Source organism: Mauremys reevesii, linkage group 5 (genome assembly GCF_016161935.1).
Source record: "Mauremys reevesii isolate NIE-2019 linkage group 5, ASM1616193v1, whole genome shotgun sequence".
Lineage (NCBI taxonomy): Eukaryota > Metazoa > Chordata > Testudines > Geoemydidae > Mauremys > Mauremys reevesii.
The window spans coordinates 20,429,169-20,454,358 of record NC_052627.1 but is presented as its reverse complement, the minus strand read 5'-3'; the positions used below and the strand labels follow the sequence as shown (position 1 = coordinate 20,454,358).

At 40.1% G+C, this 25,190-nt stretch overlaps 1 protein-coding gene across 6 annotated transcripts in view; it reads left to right on the top strand.

The window, feature by feature from the left end:
* MAPK10 (mitogen-activated protein kinase 10) overlaps positions 1-25,190 on the top strand; it is a 388,740-nt gene that overhangs the window by 72,307 nt on the left and 291,243 nt on the right. For 5 of the 6 annotated variants that reach the window (XM_039539665.1, XM_039539664.1, XM_039539667.1 and 2 more), the window contains exon 3: positions 9,804-9,916. The gene's annotated coding sequence lies outside the window, so the exon portion shown is untranslated. Of the gene's footprint in view, positions 1-5,356; positions 5,679-9,803; positions 9,917-25,190 lie in introns of those variants that run through there. The other variant, XM_039539662.1, reaches the window with a different exon arrangement.

Here is a 25,190-nt window from a genome sequence, read left to right as displayed (position 1 = left end):
ATGCCAGTAGAACTCTTCCAGTGCCGGCACACCTGCTGCTTTCATAGTTGCCACTTCCTTTATAATGCATGGAGGGAAAGTTGCATATAAGATCTATTGATCGTGGGCAAAAGACACAGCTGATTTGCCTCTTTATTTGTATAGGAATTGATCATTTATCTATATCTATCAGTTTTATTAACTAAATCTATGAACAAGCATTGAAGCTGGGTGTGAATAAGAATCTCACATCTTATCCCCTATCTTCTTGTATTCCAGGTGTATTCTCTTTATATGCATGGTACAGTACTGGATATGAGCATTTACAGGTATGCTGTAGGAAGATTGAATTCAAAGAAAAGTTCTCTTTGTCCACAAAAAGGGTATAGCAGATGTCTATTCACCTGTTCATTTGCTGGGCTACAAAATTTAGAAGTGCATATTTGGGAACCTATTGTTTTGAAAATAAAATATGAATATTTTTGTGCAAAATTTTGCCTTACCAGTAAGTCTATTTTAGAAGCACAGAGTGAACATAGATGTTTTCAAAGCACGCTATGCCATAAGGAATGTATTTTGCTGTCAGTGGGCTTCCTACCTATTCCCACATTGTAAAGATCTAAAAGGACTGAGATATTACATTTGCCTTCCCCACAACCCTTCCTGGATTGAGTTTATTCTTCTCTTTGCCTACCATGGTGTGAGTTTCACAGCCCTGTATCTAGCCACTACAGTATCACCCTGAGCTCAGTTCCAAGCCAGGATACATTTAATAGGCTCTTACTGTGCCTTAGCCAAGCCACAGAGCCATTTCAGCAAGGCACTGCATAAAGCAAGTTGTAATTGCTACAGATGTGTGTGAAGTGAAATGCTGATAAATCTCTGACTGCCTTTAGGAAGCACAATTCCTTTATCACAAAAACCAGCATTTGGGAAGGTGAAATTTTCTATTAGCTTGGTTGTTCAAAAGACAAATACCCTAATTACTTTCTGAAGCCTTTGCTACATCTGAAAGAGTGTAGGCTCTTTTGTTTCCCAGTCTTTTTTCGTGGCTTATAAATGGGCCAGGAAAAGAGCCCAGTTGACTTCAGCAGGGCTTTGCACTGGGTGCAGGGCTCTTCCATTTCTATGTGCACACCTCTTTGCAGGATAAGGGCCCAAATTGCCCCAAGGCTCAGTGTAAAACTTGGGCAGGACTCGCTGTGGGTGATCTCTTTTTCGTGGGTTGTAGTAGAGCTGAGGTTTAAAAAAAAATGCCAGTTATGTGGGAAATTTTTTAAACCTGTTTTGATTTTCAACAGATCATTTGTTTCTACTTTGAATTGATGTGATTGGAAATTTTGACCCAGAAGATGAATAGCAGTGGCTGTTGTTGAGTTTATTCAGTGAGCAGGAAAAGGGAAGAATGGATTATCCCTCAGAGGCCCCCCTCCAAACACTGGCAACATAACCAGTTGGAGACTTCAACTAGGGTGACCAGATGTCCCAATTTTATGGGGACAGTCCCGATTTTGGGGGCTCTCTCTTATATAGGCACCTATTATCCCCCACCCCCTGTCCTGATTTTCTACACTTGCTGTCTGGTCATGCTAACTTCAACAGGAATTAGGTGCGTAGGCATTTCTGAAAATTCTACTAGGTGATTATCTATGTCTTTAGGTGCCTAAATAGTATTAAAAAATAACCCAGCACCTGGTCTTCAAAGTCTGAGCTGCGTGCCTGTGCACTAGACAATGCTGCTTCAGTTTTATTGTTTTGGCTTCTGATTGGTGAGGAAGAGCTTGAACTTCTGTAACGCGCTATTAACTTGTTGGGAGAAAAATAACTGGACATAGACTCCAGTTACTCTTTTCTAGCCTATTTTTATTTTTATTACACGGTATTTGTTTTTAACCATTTTTGGCTGAAGATAACAAAATCAGCAGCAGACTTTACATGTAACCACATAGCAGGGCTCTGGTCAGGGGTGGCTCTAGCCATTTTGCTGCCCCAAGCACGGTGGCATGCGCTCTGCCGGTCGCTGGTCCCGCGACTCCGGTGGACCTCCCGCAGATGTGCCTGTGGAGGGTCCGCTGGTCCCGCTGCTCCGGTGGACCTCACGCAGGCATGCCTGCGGATGCTCCACCGAAGCCGCGGGACCAGCGGACCCTCCGCAGACACACCTGCGGGAGGTCCACCGGAGCCCCCTGCCGCCCTCCCGGCGACCAGCAGAATGCCCCCCGCGGCCTGCCGCCCCTGGCTCTGGTAAAACAAAGCTGTGAGCTTTGACTCTCCAGCCAATCTGCTTCACTCCAACATTGCATCTGAGATTGTGGCCTGTCGTACTCAGGTGATGTGTCACCCTAAAACCCCATAGGTATAGAGTCACCATGTCTTTATCTCTGAACAAAACAAAGGACAAGCATGTTTAACCTATTATGTTTAAAGAGGAACTCAATAAATAGACCTATTTATTTGTATTAACCGCAGTGCCCAGGGACTCTAATGAAAGATCATAGTGCTAGCTGTTGCATGCATGCAGTGGAAGAACTTGCTTCTGAGAACTCACAGTATAGGATTATGATAAGTTGCAATAGGTGAAACTGACAAATAGGGTGGGGAGGATGAGAACAGTAAAATGAGCACATCTTAAATAATCATTAGCCCCACCTGTCTAGCTATTGTCAGATGGCAGTGTAATGTAGGCATCATGTCTAAGTAAGTCCTACAGGAGGTATTTGAAGCAGAAGGAGGTGACAGTAGCTGTATGGATTTTGATAATTTCCCATGCACATGGGGTGAAAGCTTATGTTGCTTAAATATGGTGGATAACAAGGAAGCTTGGTGGATGTTTGTGGGGAGAGCCTCCCAAGCATGAGGAGCAGTGTGGGAGGAAGCACAAAGGTGCTTGGTAGAAAATTTAACAAGTAGCTAGTGGAAGCTGGCCTCATGGGCTGGTTAGGGGCAAGTGTTGACCTTTTAATATCAAATTAGGGATGATATGTAGGGTGGGGATGGACGGAGGGTCTTGAAAAGTGAATACAAACTGTTTATGTTTGATGCGATAGAGAGCAGGGAGAGCCAGTGGACTGATGCAAAGAGAAGGATGATGTGAAAGTTACAGGCTAGGAAAATGATCTTTGGAGCAGCATTCTGAATGGATGTGATCGGGGAAAGATTGGATTAGTCAAGGCCCGAGAAAAGGATGTTTCAGTAATGGAAACATGAGATGATAATGTGGAGAAGTTCTGGCTCTGTGGCTGGATAAGAAAACTGTATCTTAAAGATGTTATGCAGAAAGAATCAGCAAGACCTGGAAATAGCCTGGATGTGAGAATCTAGAGAGAGGTCCAAGTTGAAGAGGACATTCAGGTTATGGGCCTGAGTGACATACAAGATGGTAGTGTGGTGGCTTGTGATGAGGAAAGTCACATTCAGCTGAAGTGGAAACTTCTTTGGAGGAAACCTCTTTGATACTGAACATTTTAATAAGATCTAATGTTTGTGAACATAAAGGCAGCAGGTTAGTTCCATTCAGTTTACAAACTGGGGGTTGGCAACATTTTCAACGAGATGTATTCTTTGTTGGTTGCTTTGAGTCTCAAGCTTTGTCCCTGATATGCAGTTATGCCCATCTTATCTTCTGTCGGTTTCTAAAGTTGTTAACTCCCACCCTTTCCCTCTGTTTCCTTTCAGTACTTTCTGCCACACATGAAGCTCACCCCCCTTGCAGTATCCACTGGCAATGAATGAGTAGTGCTGGTGCAGATGATGCTTAGTTGTCACTTTATAAGCCATTGTAAAGTATTACAGTGATCATGTCATGGCAGGTGGCATGCATGAGCCGCAACTAACTTCATGCATGCTTCTTGGGTAGCCAGCATGTTGTTGAAACAAAAAGGAAAAAAGACACACACACATCAATCCTCACACTGGGTTTGCCACAGATTTTCCTGTATATGCCCTATGAATGCTAATGGTTCACTTAAAAACGCACATAATTAGCAAAAGCATGGCATACTCAAGAGTGGTTGTTTTGGTTGGCAACCGGGTATCTCTGATATAATAGCAAAGTTAACGTATTGGTCTGAGTTAAAATAATCTGGTATTGAGTCGAGTCCCTAGTAGAAGAGAAGATTGCAGTGATGGCTGGAGAATTACTCAAATCCATTAGGGTGTGTGGAGTATTTACTTTACATTTGACCCTGTATCTCTTTGTGACAGCAGTTAATTCTTTCTGCAGTGGAAATGAGATATTATAAAGGGTTTCAATACATTGCTTGTATATCTTATATTTTATTATTTGTATTGCAGAAGTGCCTAAAGGCTCCAACTGAGATCAGAGCCCCATTGTGGTAGGCACTGTACAAACACACTGTAACAGATACTACTTGTCCTTAAGAGACTAGAATCTAAGCAGACAAAAGGAGGGAGAGTTAACACTATTCTCATTTTAGAAAATGGGAACTTGAGGCACAGAGGGGCTAAATGACTTGCCCAATGTCACACAGGAAGGCTGTGGCAGGACCAGGTGTTGAACCCAGGCCTCCTGAGGTCTGGTTCAGTGCATTAACCAAAGACCATCTTTCCCCTTGCCGTTGAACAGCAAAAGGGCAGAGCAACTGCTGAGACATGTAAAGCAAATGTGCCTCAAATGGGAAACTATTTTGACAGTGCTAGTTGCATAACCCCTAAATTAGAAGACTCCAGAAATCTGAACAAAGTCTGTCAAGTCAAACTACACTACTATCTATCTACCAACCAGCTGGCTTTCTGGAGCTGTAGGGTACACAATAGTGGCATCCTGAGTATCCAGCTAAAGGGCACAGCATGCTGGTAACAAAGAACAAATCCATGGTCCTGCTCTAGGGTCTCTAGACTCATAGATGCATTAGTTGCCTATGCGTATTTCAAATAGCTATAAGGGATGGTATAGAGAAGGATGTCACTCCCTGCTGTTTGTTGTAGTGTAGCTATTTGAACACAAAGCTGGAATGGATTACAAAAGGTGTGTTTTTGGGTTCCCTGCATTGATCCCTGTGTGCGCAGCAGCCAGTGCAAACAAGAGGTCAGAGCTGCATGAAGTGAATCCTTTCTGTTATTACCTACTCTTTATACAGACTAGCTCCCTGATGTTGCAGATGCCAGTGCTGCTGGTGCTGGTAACTGCTACAGAAGGCGATTCAGCTTCCCTTTGCAGTCTGCTCTATCCCCTGATTCACTGGGAGATACAGTAGCTGTAGCAGCAGATTAGACTTTTTTCTCTTCTCTCTTTTCTCTCGCCCCCACCCTTGAGACCTCTGAGCTTTGACGTCACGTGTGCTCCTTTCAGTTGCCATAGCAGCCCCATTCCCCAAGCCCTCTGCCTGTCTCCTCTGGTAGGTTCCACAATGGTACAGCCAGCATCACGCTGCACAATGGTTTCCAGGCAGTGAAAGAGGGTGATTCAGCAAGCCACTCTTTCTTTCCCTTTTATTTCATTATTATCATATGTTTTCCCTCCCTTTCCCCCCTCCTGCTTTATTTTTTTCCCCAGGGATTTTATTTAGTACACTTTTAAAATTGATTTGCCTTGAAGTCACCTGCCCATCATTATAATATTTTTTTTTAATACCCCATCTCTTCCTCCTCAGTTTGGAATGTGGTTAAAAATACCACATAAGGTTGCAGTTTGAGGGAAGGGTTGCTGTACCGGGAGCATAGTTCGCAGGCACGGAATGGTAGGTGGTTGATGCTAATATTCTACGACTAACCTGCCTTTGCAGGGTGGGGTGATGAATATTGATTGTTGCTTTAAAAAAAAATGAGAGAGAGAACCAGGTTAATGAAGTAAACTGCTAACCGATGCAAGAAGGCAGCAGTGTTACAGAGTTTGTGGCCGGAGGACCATCATTTTCCTGTATTTGGGTGTGTATGAACATTTCTATTTGGGCTGTTTAGGTGACCAGTGATTTTAGGAGCAGTGCAGAGGTACAGCATGGATGTGGTGATAGTGATTTAACAGCTGGTGCATGTAAACAGTAGTGCTGTACTCAGCCTCCTTACCTCTGAAACTGCTTTGGGAGATAACTCTTGGCTTTTAATTCAGCAAAATAAACATTTTGTTTGGGTGTGTATCTGTCTAGAGCTATATAAAATAATAACTATATAGTCATTAAAAAAAAAAGAATTGCTATTAATAAACACCGTTTGTGATCCAGAAGCTAAAAGGACTGGCCTTTTGCATAGGGGTTAAATGTTTTTTTTTTTTTTTAAAGGGGGATGGTGGGGGAAGGAGAGTGAGTGTGTCCGAAAAACTGTGGTGTTGGGATGTGTGTGGTAGTTGATGGAAATTATAGGCAGATGGAGAGATGTCTTGAAGGAAGTGGTCTCTTAAGGTAGGCTTCACTCCATTGCATGACTTCCAGATATAATTAAACAAAAACTGCTGCATTTTATAGAGACACCAAAAGCCCTTAGGAAAATGATGTGCAAAATAGTTGCCAATTTCTTAGACTGCAGTGAAATCAATGTAGCTTTATGGAAAAATCCTCACACAGCTCTGGCAGCACAGCTATTGCAACAGAATTAACTATTTTGCTTTTTTCTTTTGCAAAGGGGGGCTTATTACAAAATAATATGCATTTCCCTTGGAGAGTGAAATGCCACAGCCATGCCTAATAAGCAAACTGTGCCCCCGGAGAATCTGAATAGGCTTGTTCCTTGAGTGATTGTTAGCTTGTTTACATGGGCTCCTTTTTACTGCATAGCCTCACAATATCCTCAATGCAGCCTTCCCCTTCTGTGATTTGTTCACTGTGACTTTTGCAAGAGACCTGGTGAAAGATGAACCAAGCTAAAATATAAATACAGATTTTACCAAAGGAAATGAAGACACAGAGGGAGAGTTTTTATGGGGATATATTAAATAACATAGTATGCATTGTCAAATCAAGGATCCTCTCTGAAATGAGCTGGCTGCAGGACATAGATATTTTGTCATGCATAGCCAATTTATTTTAAAAAGGGGGGGAATGGAGGAGTGAGAGCATGCATGTACAATATACTGGAATTGTTTGTGTTATGTTCTGTCACATGCAAACACATTTGATTCAGATTACCTGGACATAAGGAGATGTATAAACACTGTGATCCTCTGACCCTAATTCAAAACATGTCAGTGTCGGTGACTGCATAGTATATGCTGGAGTAAAGTGCCCTCTTTTCCCTGGTTTTCCTTCTGCCTGCTGGATACTCTTTCTAGACCCCAAAGTGGCATAAAAATACCTGTTTTTGTTGGATGGAGCAATTGATTTTTCTCCATTGGGAACACAAATGTGAATCACAGACATGGTTGGACCTCAGAAAGCCATGAAACTATATTTTCTCTCCCTCTGTCTCATATTCACACACATGCACTGTTATACACATGCTTTGAAACAGCAGCAGGATAATTTGTTAGGGTCCTGTTGTTTTAGTATGGTGTTATTGAGGAGCTTTATGATTCCAGAAACATTTCTGAAGGGGATAAGGGTAAAAAGCACTTAACATGAAATATTAGCTGCCTTCAGCTGACTCTGCTTGCATGCTTGATATTAGAGAACATTTCTCTTGTTGTTGAGAGAAGTGTATGTGCTGGAAGGGTTGGTTTATGAGCAGATCCCAGCAGGGACGAATGTGTTGTTTGCTGTCAGTGTCTGGCATGTGTGCAGCCATTACTTAATGATTTCATAGTACCGGTCAATAATTGCAAGGCATGATATTGTTCAAGTGTTGATTTTTGAAAGATAGATTTTATATTACAATGGGAGATCTACCAAATTTCCTTTTGTGTTATCCTTTTGGAATATTATAGGGCCCAGTCCTGCTTTGCATTGTGTTGCAAAACTCTCCTTAATCTCAGTGGGAGCAAAAGCAGGCCTCAAAAGAATCAGATTCCTCTATTACGCATAAACTATTTAAAAAAAAATCCAATTATTTTAAAATACAGAATTAAGAGAAAAGTCCTAGCTTTAAAATGTACATTTAAACTACAATGCAGTGCAAATGAACACCATCCTTTAGATGGTTCCTGAATAGCAAAAACTATAAACATCATTCTGGTGAGCACTAAATGCAAAGCAAGGCTTTCATGTGCTGTTCAGTGTGGAGAGCGCTCCAAACCACTTAAACCTCTCATTATCCAGGTCACATTTTTAGTTCATAGAAGCCCTATTAGAAATGATGACTTTAAAAAAATTTAATCATGGCTTTGCTATCGTTCATGCTGCTTTATTTCTTCATTGAGGTAACAAACAGGAAGGGAAAAAAGATTTCGCTGAACCAAAATAACAAATAAATACAAATTGGTTTCCTGCTTCTGTCCATTCTCTGCTTCCCTTGCTACAGGTTCTCAGAAGCTCAGTGCTACCCTCCAAGAAAAATACCTCCTCCCTCATATGGCGGGTAGATTTGGCACTAATCCAAAACTATGCTGTATCTGCTGCAAGCTGCTCCCCCCCTTCCGCTTACTATAGTACCCCAAGTACCTTGGGGACAGAGACTTGGGGGGAAAAGAATCTTATAGAGTAACATAGTCAACTGTAATGTAGAAACCTTGTTTATTAGAAACTGAAAGCAAAATACAACTTCACCTTCATTACTGTGGAATATTAAATGTTAGGGTCATATTCCTGTGCTCTGTACTGAGACACTGATTATTGAAGTACAAATGAAAGGCGATATTGTGAAAGGGAGGGGAAATATGTAATTTTAATGGTACTGAATCATCTCGTTTCAGAAGTTTATCGGATGGCAATACAATTTTACTTGGGTTGGTTACTTAATATACAAAAGTCCTAGCTCAAGAGCATCACCATTATTATTGTTAGCAAGCTTTAAGAACAATCTCTTTGGTATTTTTTAAAGTAATGGGAGCAGAAAAAAGAAATCAGATATGTTCAGTAGGTTCTGATGCTTTTCTCTTTCTTTTGCACAATGGGGGTGGGGGCTGGCCAGTTTCTCAGCTCTTACTATGGAGTGCCCAGCACAGCTCCTGCAAAGGCCATTGGCTTCTGAGTGCCCTGACAATCCCGCTGGCCATGCCAGGAGGTGGGATAGCTTAGGAATGGCTCTGCTGGCTCTGCACTGGCATGATTCTGCCAGAGCAGGACATGTTGTCTTTGGGGCTGCTTTGCACCACTTTCAGGGTGCAAAATGGATACACTAGAGCAGAGACTGTGGCTTTTGGCATATAGCCAAATAGTAAAAACAAAAAAACCCCAAGGGTGAAATCCTGGCCCCCTTGAAATCAATGGAAAATTCACCACTGGTTTCAGAAGAGGCCAGGATCTCACCCTAAGGAGCCACATACTGAATTAAACATTGACTACAGTAGGATTGCAAAGGATGTGAGTCAGTATAAAGTTTGGCCCAATACCTTAAGATGGTTTAAAAAGCTTGCCCCCTGTGATTAAGGGGTAACCTCTTCTCATAAGGATTCTTAATGTGCTATTCTTATTATGCAGTCTCAGTACAATCTTCTTTTGAGCTGCTTGCAGTTTGTGTTTTGAATGAATGGTAAGAAAACTTTGCCTAAGCCTTAATGGGTTCATTGATATTGGACTGGAGCAGCCTTCCATATCACGTGACATATACATGATCAACCTATTTTGTTTGCTTAGAAATCCCCTCACTGTGGTGATTATATTACAAAAGAATCTTAAATCATACACACACAATGGTGGGTTAATGTTGGAATTTTAATTTGAGGATTTTCCTTCCTTTTATATTTTAGTCTTCATTTCTTGTGTACGTGGGTTAATTAAAAACTCACGTTTAAAAGATAAAATACAATGTTTCTTTCTCTTTGTTTTTTCTGTGTTTAGGGCTAGCATTAGAAATTGGTACCAGCAGCAGGCCAGATTCAGCTATGGGAATTCAGGCATGAAGTTGACCCCTCTCAATCATTTCCTTTAGATGAGACATAGCACAAGCTGTGGTAAGTTGCAATGGGTTCTTTAAAAATACAACACACTCTTTTGAAAACTACTTAATGCCAACATGTATGCTGTTAAAGCTGTTACTTTAAATGCTGCCTTTTTTTGTCATTTTTAGTCAATATGAGTACAGAACTGCCTTATAAGTCTGTCTTTTAAAATCTTTATTACTGCCGCACTGGAATGTAATGGAATTATAGCTTTGGAGGCAGTGTGAAGGCAGTACAGTAGTAACATAAAAACCATGCAGTGTTATGGACTTGATATAACTATAGGCATATGCCATTGTTTATCATTTTTACATTATGTATCTTTTTTTGCTCTGAGGTGACTAAATACACCTCAGCATGAGGAGTGCTTAGTGGGAGTTTTTTGGGCATAAATCCTATTTTCCTTGGTTTGCTGCAGCAGGATTTAGATATTTTTATCTGATACCACTAGGAAAAGAAAGTGAAATTGACAGTAAAACCGAGTTGAGTGAAGTGCAGAAAATAAATAAGCAGCATGAATGCTGAAAGACAAATAAGATTTTAAAAGTTCTTGTAGTTTTACTAATCCTTCTGGGTATCATTAGTAATGCAGGAAAGGAAGGTTTCTGAATATATCATTTTGATCTTGATTGTGTGTCACTTTTGAAATTGATCCGTCGGGCTTTATTTTAATTATATGGTGGTAGGAGGAAAAACCTACTGGCACTTAATTTTGAGATGTCCAAAATTATCACAAACCAGATTTTTATTTGCTATGAATGTTTTAATTTTATAAATAACCACATTTCTTTCGAAAATGAGCTAGTGTTTATAAAAACACGAGAACTATTTTTTATTTTTTTTACCACAAATATGTTTGCTACTTGGCAAAGCTCACCCCCAGCTGACCATACCAGAAAGGTTTGCAAACTGCATCCTAGCAGCTTTGACAACAGCTACAAGTACAGCCTGCAATGTCTCCAAGATGAGTTGTCTGATGTGTCATTACATCTCCTGTGGTTTTCCTTGAGGACCATCCCAGCTCTTCAGGATGTGAAACCTTCACATCCTCTGTGATTTGGTGTAAGCCAATGGTCTCCGTGTGTGTTCCATGTCCTGGGGAATCACGTAAGCTCCACTCAAGAAGAGAGGACCCGAGTCTTCTCAGCTTGAGCTAAAAAGCCAGATTCTGTAGCTAGGAGCTGTAACAGACTCTTCTCTTCTATAGATGAAGCATAAAGGGGTACACAAACACATGCCAGCCAGTGCGTTATGCTAACATGTGTTTAATATAGCAATAATAAAATTAGCAATGTGATAGGATGGCCTCAGTATTGTTGGTGAGAGCTGCTGCAAAGGAATATGGGCTGGGCCTGAAATAGCAAGCAGTTGAGGCAATTTGTTTCTGTTCGAGGGCGGGTGGGGGTGAGAGAGGAAAAACAGTGCCCAGTGGTCTTTAGCATAGCATCATAATCTGCTTACCCAAAGGAGTTTTTCAAATAGGGAAACCATATGCCGGGTGGGTACTACAATTCGGGTCAGAAGTGGGGCAACTTGGATACTGATGTTGCCGACGCATGGATATTTAATGAGAGTAGGGTTCTTGAATGGAATGTGGGGCTGTACTTCTGGTCAGGAAGGGTGGGGATAGGGGAAGAATGAGTGGTGTTGGTTTCCAAGTTTGTGGGTTACAGGCAAGGTTTCTGATCTTCATCATGAGCAGGCCATTCTGTGTCCATGTTAATAAGCACACCAGTCTTCATCTTCATTTAGCAGGGAGCCAGTTTACATTGTAACGCCGCTTATATACTAGTCTGAATTCCTCCAATCCAAAAAAGAGCTCCTAAACTATGCACAGGCAGTTAGAACTATGCAAAGTTCAGCTGGTTGAGTTTGTAGGCCTTCTCCTGGACTAAACTTTCTTTGGCTTATATCCATATGGGTCACAAACTATGGGTTTTGCTTTCAGCTTCAAATAAACACACAAAAATAGAGGAGAAATTCAGATGAAGCTGCTGTTTAGGTTGAAACCACAGAGTTGTGTGGTTCTCATCCAAGTTTGCTAAGAAAAAAGCCCAAATTCACTCAGAAGATGTGTGAATCTTACCACACTCTTGATGGATCTGGCTGAGTATCAAGTTTGTATTGAAAACCAGAAAAAAAGTCTGCATGCTTTGGATTTTGTAATGAAGGCGTGTCACATCTCTAAAGATTGTAGCATCCAGATAAGATACTGTTTGCAACAAATCAGTGCATGCACACTCTAACTGGAAGAAATTTTTTACTGGCTTGTTCATGGAGAATTGCAAAAAACTCTTATCAGAAGTTTGGGAGTTTTCTTATTGTATTTTGAGATGGAGCAGTGATGTGTTTAAATTAGGGTTGTGAAGCGATTAAAAAATTAATCAAGATTAATTGCACAATTAAAAAATAATTGTGATTAATCTGTGCTGTTAAACAATAATAAAATATATTTATTTAAATATTTTTGGATGTTTTCTACATTTTCAAATATATTGATTTCAATTACAACAAAGAATATGAAGTGTACAGTGCTCACTTTATATTTATTTTTGATTAAAAATATTTGCACTGTAAAAAACAAAAGAAATAGTATTTTTCAATTCACCTAATACAAGTACAGTAGTGCAATCTCTTTATCATGAAAGTTGAACTTACAAATGTAGAATTATTTACAAATAATAACTACATTCAAAAATAAAACAATGTAAAACTTTGGAGCCTACAAGTCCATTCAGTCCTACTTCTTGTTCAGCCAATCGCTCGGAGAAACAAGTATGGTTACAATTTGCAGGAGATAATGCTGCCCGCTTCTTGTTTACAATGACACCTGAAAGTAAGAACAGGTGTTCGCATAACATATTTGTAGCTGGCATTGCAAGGTATTTGCATGCTTGATATACTAAACATTTCTATGCCCCTTCGTGCTTCAGCCACCATTCCAGAGGACATGCTTCCATGTTGATGATGCTCATTTAAAAAAATAATGCATTAATTAAATTTGTGATTGAGCTCCTTGGGGGAGAATTGTATGTCTCCTGTTCTGTTTTACCTGCATTCTGCCATATAGTTCATGTAATAGTAGCCTTGGATGATGACCCAGCACATTCTTTTTAAGAACACTTTCACAGCAGATTTTACAAAACACAAAGAAGGTACAAATGTGAGATTTCTAAAAATAGCTACAGCACTCGACCCAAGGTTTAACAATATGAAGTTGCATACAAAATCTGAGAGGGACGAGGTGTGGAGCATGCTTTCAGAAGTCTTAAAAGAGCAACGCTCCGATAAAAAAACTACAGAACCTGAACCATCAAAAAAGAAAATCAACATTTTGCTGGTGGCATCTGACTCAGATAACGAAAATGAACATGTGTCAGTCCGCACTACTTTGGATCATTATCGAGCAGAACCTGTCATCAGCATGGGTGCATGTCCTCTGGAATTGTTTTGTTTTTGAGTGCAGTCCTGTAACAAAAAAAAAATCTACATTTGTAAGTTACACTTTCACCGTAAAGAGATTGCACTACAGTACTTGTATGAGGTGAATTGAAAAATACTATTTCTTTTATCACTTATACAGTGCAAATATTTGTAATATAAAGAGAGATTGTACACTTTGCATTCTGTGTTGTAATAGAAATCAATATGTTTGAACACGTAGAAAAACATCCAAAAATATTTAATAAATTTAAATTGGCATTCTATTGTTTAACAGTGTGATTAATCACGATTTTTTAAATTGTGATTAATTTATTTGAGTTAATTGCGTGAGTTAACTAATTAATCAACAGCCCTAGTTTAAATCATATTTACACGGAATCTTTAATGTATTTTAAGAACTTTAATATGGGACCATTGCCAATGCAGGTGAAGCTTTAGGTCAATCAGCCTTTAGCAGTGTTGCTTTTAGAATCTAGTTGTTTAACTAGCTCAATTTTTGGGGTCGGGTGATATCATCTCTACCTTCCATCCATTATATATGTAATAGTACACATAATGCTAATGCTAGTACACATAATTTTTGGTTATTCTGAAGTACAATTATTCCTCTGTCCCATTGTGATGCAACTTGAATCATTCATGCCTCAGGTCACCAAGATGTCTTGGCAAAGACTGAAACTGTTTCAGATTATCCAAAGTATCGACCAATACTTCTATCGGTGCTTTTTTTGCATGCAGGCTAGAGAAGAAAAAACTCATTTGAACATTAATCTTTTGTTCCCTGTATCTCAGTTATAGGTGGTAAGACACAGTATGTGCTCTCAACACAATCCAGCACGAGGCGTTGTGGGTTGCAAGTCCCTCCTTGGATCAGAAATACATGGCACCAACCAAAAGAGTTGACACACTTTGCTAAGTGGATAGTGTAGAGTTCCTGCTCTGGAGAGCTGATAGTTTAAATACTTTAAAAGAAGTCTATATGCCTTCAGATATTTAATACAATAGTTAAAAGTATTGTGCATATGCACAATAGGGCCCCAGTCCTGTAAACATGGATGTGCTTGACTTATGTGAGTAGAAGCTCTGAATTCAGGAGCCTGATGTACAAGTTACCCTTTTGCACAATACTTGGGACTGCAGTTTGGCACTTACATGTGTAGATCAGGTAATTGCACTTGACTCCGTATGGACAAATATCCATTTGCACATGAAAACGCAGGCTTTATGCATTTAGAATTTGTATGTTTGTGAAATCAGATGTCACTTCTGAAAACTGGAATTTAATAATCAAGTGGAAAAGTTACAGTATTATTCTAGTTAATAGAATAAATTGGCCATGTAATAGGATGGAACAAACTTTCAAAATCGTAAATATGTATCAATTGAGGCACAAAATCTGCCTACCACCAATCATCCAGTAAAAGGCAGGTAATATAATAACTGACAATATTTTATTCAGCCATAAAAATAAATTGCATGCCCACGGTGTGTAGAATTTTGCAAGGCTGTTAGTCTCTGGTAGAAATTAAGTGAAAGTAGTGAGAGATGGAGTAGGTTTGGAATATCAAGTTATGTAAACTAACTAGGGCTTTCATATTACCTTGGGTACAGTAATTTTAAATATGTAAACACTTAAAGATCCTCAAAGGATTTCTTATCCTTCACGAATCTTAAGCTCAATATATTACAATATTTCATAACAGTATAAAACTCTAATTCTATCAGTGGCTCTTTCTTTTTCATTGGTATCCTTATAAACATTGAACACAGTAAGCCATATTCTGATCTTGGTGTCTCTGAATATATGTACACTGCAAAAAAAGACCTGCAGCAGCGAATCTCAGAACCCAGGTCAAATGACTCGGATGCACAAGCCTCTTGAGCGTATGGTACTAACAATAGTCGTGTCGACACTGGGGCTCAGACTGAAACCCAGGGTCTGAAATTTGGCGAGGGGGGTGGGTTTCAGAACCCGGGCTCCAGCCTGAGCCTGAATGTCTACGTTGCTTTTTTTAATCTGTGTAGTGTGAGCTGCCAAATCAGTTGACCTGGGCATTGAGAATTGTTGCCATGGGTTGGTCTTACAGTGTAGATGTAGCCACCAATATAATATGGAGTAGCTCAAAACTTTGTGTTACCAGAGCTCAGAAATCAGCATTCTGGAGTCATAGCTGAGAGCTGCAAAAACATTCTGGGTACTTACATGTAAAAGAGCGTGATTTTAAAGTTTAGGCCCTGATTGTGCAACGTCTTCCCACATTAATACCTACTAATGTGCGTCGTCACATTGAGTTTATGCAAGTTTCATGTAATCACACTCAAGAGTACTACTCTAAGCTGAGCAAAGATTGCAGAATTGAGGTGTAGTAAGACGGCCTAGTGGCGGCAAAGAAGAAAACTCAAAATCCGTCTGGATTTGCTTGATCTTTTTCAATGGTGGCAGAAAGCTGGCATACAATATGAAGTCATAATAGGCTTCTCAGCTTGAGAAGAAAGATCTGTCATTTTTCAGATGACATTTCACTGCTTACTTAGTGGCATTGAGTCACTATCTTGTAAATACTACCAATAATTTTCTTTTAACATGAATGATAATGTATAGCATTCCACAGAGAAAAGCATGTTCCGTTTACAGGGATACAATCAACTCCATGCAAAGCTGCCTAGAATACAGACTCCATTTGTATGTGTAAAGGTGTGGCAGCAGCCCCCAGCTCAAATGGGGAACCACTGGTCTTCTCCTGCCCGCCAGAAAAGGATGCCTGTCATTTTTTCCACATTTTTGATGACATAACTCCCGAAAGCAGCATAGATAGATCAAAAGTTGGTAGAATTATCACAAACCACTAGGACATATTGTATTGCCTGCTCTAGAGGGGAAATCAGGAGCAGAAGATAAATGTATAGTTAATTTAGATAACTTGAATTTTCAGTGCTGCATGTGAATAATATGTATAAATAAATACATACACAATGTATAACGTATAATCTCAACATCAGCTGTGTAGTTTGGCTCTATGTGATTTTTACACACATGTTGTCCAACTGAAAAATGCAGCACTTGAGAATATTAGGTGGATTTTAAATATTTCCAGGCGGGTGTGGGGACCATAAAATGATGGCTGGGTTAGAGTCCAATGTAGTGTCCTCATTTGTGATAAATACGATCTTACCCTAATATTGCTACCATTATTAGAGAAGTTTGGTCTAGTTGTTTGAGCTTAGAACTGTTGGTTGTTACAGGCTTTGAGTAGGTCACATAACCTCTCTGTGTCTCAGCTTTACCATTTTTAAACTGAGGTGAGGGATAACATTTCCAAAAAGTCCAAGATTTCCAAAAGTGAGTAGTGATTTTTGGTTGCCAATTTGAGGCAGGCTAAAAAGGACCTAATATTCAGAAGGTGAGTGCTCCGCTCTTTCTGAAAGTCAGGCCCCTTTAAAGTACCTCAAGTTGGCTCTGCAATTTTTATTTCCTCTGTCTCAATCAGAACTTTGGCCTTTGTCCTTATGAGTTAAATGGCAACGTTTTTAGACTGTGATCAAATTATTCCATTATTCCTGCTTAATCTGACCAAATTAAATCAAAAGGGTAGTGACAGAATGAGAGAGAGAGCGGGAGGATGGTGTGCATGGTTTGTACAAATGATTTGACTCCTAAGATTTTAATCCAAATAAATGTTGTATCTGAACACTTTGATACAAGTAAGTAGTGACTTAGGTTGCATATATATATATTGGTTAATGTTTCTAAAGGGTTGTAGGAAGGATTATGACTATACTGGTGGTGATTGTCTATTGACATTTAAAATGAAATTTTTTTTAGAAAAAGTTGAGTGCCAAGTAAAATCATTGTCCAGTCTTTTTTCTGAACAGGATTTGGATATATTTACGTTTACCTCAATACTTGTTATGTTGCAAGTATCTGTATATAAGCAAACAATGCAACATGTTCCATTAAATGAACTTTCAGGATGGATTTATTGCCCAGGTGGAAAATGTCTACATTTTCCCACATCGAAAGCAGAAAAAATGGTAAACATGCCCTTTCAGAAATCCACAACAGACTGAAAAATAGTAACTAGGTGTCAGGCCATGACATTTTTTCTTACCATTTGCTTGTTGAACATGAATGCATAGGGCTTCACACACATGTAATTGCAGAGTATGCTGTTACAACAGGAGAGCAAAGTGATAAGAGCAAAGTGAAATAAAATTCATAAAAGCAAAGTTTTATTTTTTGAAGCTCAGTTTTTGCCCTTATTTTAATAATCAGTCTCTTACAGGTGCTAGTTGTAAAGACCATGTGGAAGCTGTGGTCTAGTAGGAAATGTAGGTATTTGGTCATATCCTATGCTCATTCTTCATGTGGAACAAGTGTAAAATACATCCCAAAAGGTGTAAATGACAAAGAAGGGATATGCTTTCTAGTGAGCTAACTTGTGGCAGTTTTGGGGGATATCGCTGAAATTCCAGGGCCACATGACACCCATTGTAGTCAGTCAAAGCTATATAAAGCATATACAGTACACAATGGTAGAATTTCCCCCAATTTTAAGGTCCAAAAAGGACTCCAAATAGGTAGATAAACCAGTTACCACCTTGCTCTCAAAATCAAATGTGCAAGTGAGTCATTTGAAGCCAGCTGATGAATAGTAAAGTGAGTCAAGTTTCCATTTGTTTCTGAAGATGGCAATACTACTTAAACTCCCCATATGCCCATAGTAATTTCATCTGATCTGAAATTTCTGCAGGTCACAACTGGCAGATGTTTGTTTCCTCTTATTCTGTTTTTGCAACTGAGGATTAAAAACAGCATACAATGAAGGTGAAGTGACATTGGGTTGTGTGCTGGTATTGCGTACTGTACACTGGTTTGTTTGGTGTCTGACAGTTCGTATGTTACTTCAAATTGTATGGCAATGGTGTACTCCAAGGTATGATGTGCCTTGTTGTCAATAGTCCAGGATGCCCAGGCCTCCCATTGAAATCAATGAGCTCAATGTGATTGACTGCTATTTCCCTCCCCCACACCCTCCAATCTCGCAGCTGCTCTTTAAAGACCTGAGCCTACAAGGTGCTAAGCATCCATATTTCCATCCGGCAGGAGTGTGCAGCATCTCCCAGGATCATGTCCCAAATATGGGGAACAAGTGTTTAGTATGTATGCAGTTTAGCAAGAGCGCTGGTGTAACATTACCTGGGGGCTGGGTTTCAGATCACTGACCACTAAACTTCTGAACCATTCAGCCTCTCCGTATAACCTACCAAAATTCCATTTAAATAATATGAGGAGTCTGCCCTGAACCCTCAACAGCCAATACATTTTGATTTGCGGATGTACTGCAGAGCCTAAAGAATAGATAAACCACTTAAGAAGATTCCAGATCAATAACAGATCCTATAATACCAGGTAAGGGATGGAAAGATGACACAATGGTGGGTTGTGGTTTTCTGATGCTACAGTTATGGACATGGTATAAGAACCTAGTTACCAGATAGTAGTGGGGAAGGGGAAAGTGTCAGCAGAGGGGGCTGGAGAGCTTGGAGCAAACAGCCAACCAGCACAGAGAATGTCCTGTCAAAACTGTAGAAAATACTCTGACGACATCAGTCTGCCAGTCCCACTTAGGCTGATTGTGCAGCTGCTCTGCAAGCTTGTGTCTAGCAGGGTCCTCCCTGCATTTTCTGTTCCTAAGCCCACATGGCAAGGAAAGCATCCGAGTGTCCCGAGTGGCTGTCACCCCTGAATAGTTCTAAGTTTGTGGGGAGCTGAGGAGGAGAGGTGGCCCTGGCTGGGCCTCATTTTATCCCCTTCTCCCCAGGGCAGCAGTACCTGCTTAGACTCAGATGCAATTAAATGACCTGAGCAGTATTCAAAGAGAGAAGCAAAACCCAAATCTCTCTCCATTCCTGTACAATCTTTCTCCAACTTATGGGCATTGCAGAGCCGGCAGTCAAACAGAGAGTAATTACTGAGGCCATGTTGATTATTACACTGGAAAGCATCAAATCAGCCATTTCTGTGAGCTTTCTCTTTGGAAATCTGTGTTAAGAAAGTTACCCCTAAAAAAGGAGGAGTATGTATGTCTCTCAGCATATCTCTGGAATTCCATGTTGGCTTGTTTGTAATTTCAGCTGGTACATTGAGGGCCAGACTGTGCCTGGTCCCTTCATGAGGGTGCCAGGGAGGGAAGGAGGTATGTGCAAGAATGTCTTACTGCGGGAGCAGCAGCCTGACTGAGAGGGAGTACTTTGACTCCTCCACAGGGCTAATGCTCCTGTTAGCAATAGGCTCTGAAAAGGAGTAGAGAGGGTCAGGGAGGTCTTTGAGCCATTACCCTTCTGAGGCATTATGGTGGTTTCAGGCACAAAGCCTTCCTGAGGTCCTGTTGAGATAATATTCCTCCACTGTATCCCAAAGACAGGGTAATGCCTGTAGGCCCCAGTAGAATGCCACCTGTGTTGCTGTCAAGTCCCAGGGCTTTGCATTGTTGTTTTGACCAAGCAAACATGTAAATAGTTCCATGTTGACAGTCATTCCATCCAAAACATCACTGTCTATTACAGAGGATCTTTACTACTGCGCTTGGGCATCACACTGAAGTGGTTGGCTGGACTTCATCTTATTTAGCCAGTACAGATGGACAAGAGAAGCAGTGAATATTAATAGTTAATGGCTCAATTGTGCATCCTTAGGCAACCCAATGCTCCTGTTGAAATTAATAGATTAGTCTCAGCTGTGTTAATAAATGGGAGACCTTTGTTTTGAGGACGAATACTTATATTAATTCTAGAGCTAGCTAAATTTGAATAGCTGCAGCTTTGCTTTCTGAGACACTTGTTGAGATTTTGGTTTTTATTGTGGTGACGGTTTTCCAAACTTCCATATTCTCTTTCAATAACTATATTGCAGCCTTTCACACAGGCTTGGAATTGAAGGGACAGATTCTACTTCCTTCATGTGCAGAATTCTCATTTATCACAATGTCAAGATCAAGGGTAGCCTATGATCTGAACTCTGCCGTTTGTCCTGCAATCAGATTCCACCTGCATGGATTAGGTTGCAAGATTGTAGCCTGCATGAAAATTTAATGGAAGCTAGTGGCATCCTGATAGGCAGTGCATTGCGTCAAGAGCAGAACTCGAACCAGATTGTGACACTGAGAATCGCGACCTGGTTCCCCCTTGCTCTGGGTGGAATGTAATCAGTGCAAGCCCTACACCTGCCACAGCTACTCCCATTGGTGTGCTGGCTGGAACAGGGTGGGGCATGTGTGTGGAACCATTTTCCCTTCCCACACCCAACCCACTTTAATGGGGATATGAGGGGAAGTAAAGTCCTCATGGGCATTGATTTTTCTCTGTGCTGCTACTCACAATATTAGTAGCCCTTGCAAGGGAGTAAAAGTGTGTAAGGCACCTTCTTACTCCCTTGACCAAGCATGAAAGATGGCCCATCAAAACCAGTTGACACAATAATCCATAATCCTGTATTTCTGAATTTCCGTATCCCTGTGTGCTCAAGTTGCACTGAAGTTGATTTACTAGCCATAACTATCCCCCTTTCTTGAGATAAATAAAAATGCAATTAGGTTCCTGAAAATGTAATTGAATAGGTAAGAGTCTCTGAAAAGAAACAGTCATTGGTGGGAGAATTTTACCCTTCAAGTTCATTTACTGTCCTAAGCAAAATGTTCTAATGTAGGTTTAATAGAACACTTTTACTGACTCATGACTTTATTTTCAATCCCTTCCCCAATAGTCTACATACGACTTACTTCAGAGAAGAGTTAACATCCACTGGTTGGCCTTATATTTTGGGATAATCTAAATATACTTACTCCCCAAACGTAGAAAGCTCAAGCAACAAAAAAAGAAAAATTACACACACATTTAGTTCTGCTACTGTTGTTGAAACTGGAAAACTAATTCCTCTCTGAGCTTCTCCTGAAATAGAGCTCCACAGTTTAATTGCAAATTATAATATCTGCATTAATTTCAAGTTAGATTTTAGTCATCAGTTCAGGGATATAGATATTTTTATGGCATTATGAATGCTTGATTTACAGTTGTATTTAAAATTAACTTGATTATACTTTACTAAGTTGTATTATGAGAAATAGCTTTCATGCCATACAAATAAGACCTCAAGCTTTTGTGGCTATTGTGGCAATAATCTATATAGCCATTGATAAGAAAAATTTAAATGCAATGAATTATTCTTAATCTAACAAGCCTGTAGCGCAGTGCACTGATTTTCCTTTTGTGTACCTGGGAACAGACATAGATGTATTCACTTGCCTTTGGCCTTTCTTACTCTTGGGGAATAGAATAGATTTCAAAAGTTTCTTTAGCGACTATGAATTTGTCACTCCTGCCGTCCTATGCAAACAAATGAGCACACCATGCTTCTAAAATGTAAGGTCAGAGCCTCAGCTGATGTAAATTAACATATTCCATTTAGTTCTGTGGAATATTGGCGGTTTCCACCAGCTGAGGATCTGACCCTTAATTTCAATTTAGTATTGCTGTTTTAATGTCTTGTGCAGATGCTCAAAAATCCATATATGTGCCGACAAAGCCAATATATATCACTTTTGTGGTATGTTTAGTTATGAAGTTTCTGGGATTCTTCTTGCTTTTCACATACTTTTACCTGAATGGTACTACCTTCAACGTGCCCCATGTTGCAGTGACCCAGGTAAAATATTCTTTCTGGCTTTCAAACTTATCTGTAGCAAAGGCCTCTTGTCAATTGTAAAACAGTATTGTCAACCCCAAGTATTTTTTTTTTAAAAAAAGATTGGGTCAAGGCTTACCCCTCCCCCCCATGAGACTGGCTTAAAAAGCATGAGATTTCTTTTTTTAAAATTGTGTTTATTTGCCTTTGGGTTTCTGGGCCTTTAGGATACTTTTGGATCATGTTTTCTAGCTTTTGTCTGTAACTGTGAGGGCTCAGAACTTGTTTGTTTAAAAAAAAAAAGCCAAGATTCTCATATGATCAGATGACTTCAGGATCTGAAATTGTATGAAAAAAAACACTCGATAGTGTGAAAATCACAATAAAAATTGAGTAACATTGGGTAAGCTCTTCAGGCATACCCTACAGGAGTATTCACACGTTCCTGATCAAACGCGCCACAATCGTTTCCCAGTCTGACCTGGGAAATGTTCTCTGTGGCAGTTTCTGTTTTCTGGCTGTTCCAAAGTCCTGGCCTGGACCCCATGTCATTGGTGTGAATGCTTTCAAAGTTAAGGAAACTTTAGAAAAGCTCTATCAAACCGCAAAGATGGAATAATAACCTCCAAATGGGCATTTGTCCATGATATTTTGAGATATGTTGTGTACTAAAAAGAACTTGCTGATGTTATTGAAAGTCTTTGTGCCCAGTTCTATGGTTCACATGCTGCCAAGCCCTTCATGTGCCACTTTCTTTCTCTCTCTCAAAGGAAAGAACACTTAATAAATAACCTGAAGATACTCAGATGACTGACAATTTGACTGCTGCCAGAAACATAGTAGTTCTTCCTCTGTTACTTTGAAAGCTGTTAGGACACTGCTACCCTCTCTTTTTTTTGTAGTCTCCTCCTGCTCCTCTTGCCCTCTCCCCGCCCCCCCAAAAAAAGGAAAAGGAAAAGAGCAGGCATTGTGGGCTTGCTGACTTTTTATTTTCCCCCTCACATATCTTTTGGAAGGGAGAAGTCTGTCTCCTGATTGTGTTCTTGCTATGTACTGTACATGCCAATGACTGTTTTCACACCTCATCTTAAGGGCCTCATCATGCTGTTATTGAGATCAGTGGCAAAACAACATCGAGCCCTTAATCTGCTGCTCCCAGCCTTCAGTACCTAAAGGAAAATAGTAAAATCAAGAATAAGAGAATTGCTTTTTTGGTCTCAATCATTGCACAAGTTAACATCTGAATCAGTCTCTCGGAGTCTAGAATGCATATGTATCAAGTCTGATTCTATAACTGCTGCATTTATGAAGATGACAAATGATTCTGCCTGTAAGATGGCTATTACATTAATTGCTTTGGAACTATTAAGATCACTATATATTGTTAAAAGTTCAATATAATGCACATGCTGGGCCAGATTCTGAGCTGTCCTAAATCAGAGTGGCTTGATTGTCTTCAATTAAGATTCGTTGACTGCTCCAGCTGGGGATCTGTCCCATTATTTTTTTAAAAAGTCTTCAGCTATGAGTGAAGATACTACTAAACTCATTAAGAGTGTTTTTGAAAACTTCACAAGCATATATAAAATAGCATAAGTATTATGCAAAAAACCCAAGATTTGTACCCAGATTACAAAATAGAAAAATCAAATATCCCACCACAAGTGACACTGAAATCTTTATAATAAAGCAGTAATAATACTTTGCATTTATCAGGTACTTTCTAATAGAAACTCTCAAAGTGTTTTACACACAACCCTTTCATTACAGGTAAGTATAAAACAAGTATGTGAGCAGATTGATTTTAAATGGGCTTTCTTCATGGAGAAAGTGCTAGACTTGGGAACCAAATTTTCTGTCTTGCAATCTTGTGCCTTAACAAGGCTATTTTTCCTCCCCGGGACACCATCTGTGTCCCATGTCATCTCTCCCTTTTCCATTCCCTTCCTCTCTAAATTAATTTTTCGTTTCACCCTCAAATGATGAATTGCTTTTTGAATCTGCTCTTGAAAATGTCAAAATTATTCATTTTAAAATGTATGCCAAAAGTGATGCCAAATGGAAATTCTAAGAAAGCAGTAGCACTCAGCTTTTGAACTGTCACGAGGCATCCTCCTTTCCAAAATATCTTGGACCCTCACGATTGGTTTCCTTGTCCCCAGTGTGGTACAGGGTGTGTGCACAAAGGTGTCTGTAAAATTAATCCTAATCCAAGCAATATTATAAACAAAATAACCTGAAAATTCCCCAGAGTGAGGAAAACCTCAGCGCAGATTAACAAATCTTCCTACCACCTGGAATAGTTCCACTGTATGAGGCATTGCAAATGCTATGGTGAAGGTGAAGCTACCTTCACTGCCCTCTATGCTTCTCACCCAGAAATATCATCTCTACAATTATTGCATAGTACAGTCAATCAAAATTCCCCAGGATGTGATTGCAGAGCCATTGCCCATTATCTTTGAAAACACTTGGCAATTGGGGAGGTCCCGGATGACTGGAAAAAGGCTAATGTAGTGCCCATCTTTTAAAAAGGGAAGGAGGAGGATCCGGGGAACTACAGGCCAGTCAGCCTCACCTCAGTCCCTGGAAAAATCATGGAGCAGGTCCTCAAGGAATCAATTTTGAAGCACTTAGAGGAGGGGAAAGTGATCAGGAACAGTCAGCATGGATTCACCAAGGGTAATTCATGCCTGACTAAACTAATTGCCTTCTGTGACGAGATAACTGGCTCTGTGGATGAGGGGAAAGCAGTGGGAATGTTATTCCTTGACTTTAGCAAAGCTTTTGATATGGTCTCCCACAGTATTCTTGCCAGCAAGTTAAAGAAGTATGGGCTGGATGAATGGACTATAAGGTGGATAGAAAGTGGGCTAGATCGCTGGGCTCAGTAGGTAGTGATCAATGGCTCCATGTCTAGTTGGCAGCCGGTATCAAGCGGAGTGCCCCAAGTCAGTCCTGAGGGTGGTTTTGTTCAATATCTTCATTAATGATCTGGAGGATGGTGTGGATTGCACCCTCAGCAAGTTTGCAGATAACACTAAACTGGGAGGGATGGTAGATATGCTGGAGGGATAGGCTACAGAGGGACCTAGACAAATTAGAGGATTGGGCCAAAAGAAATCTGATGAGGTTCAACAAGGACAAGTGCAGAGTCGTGCA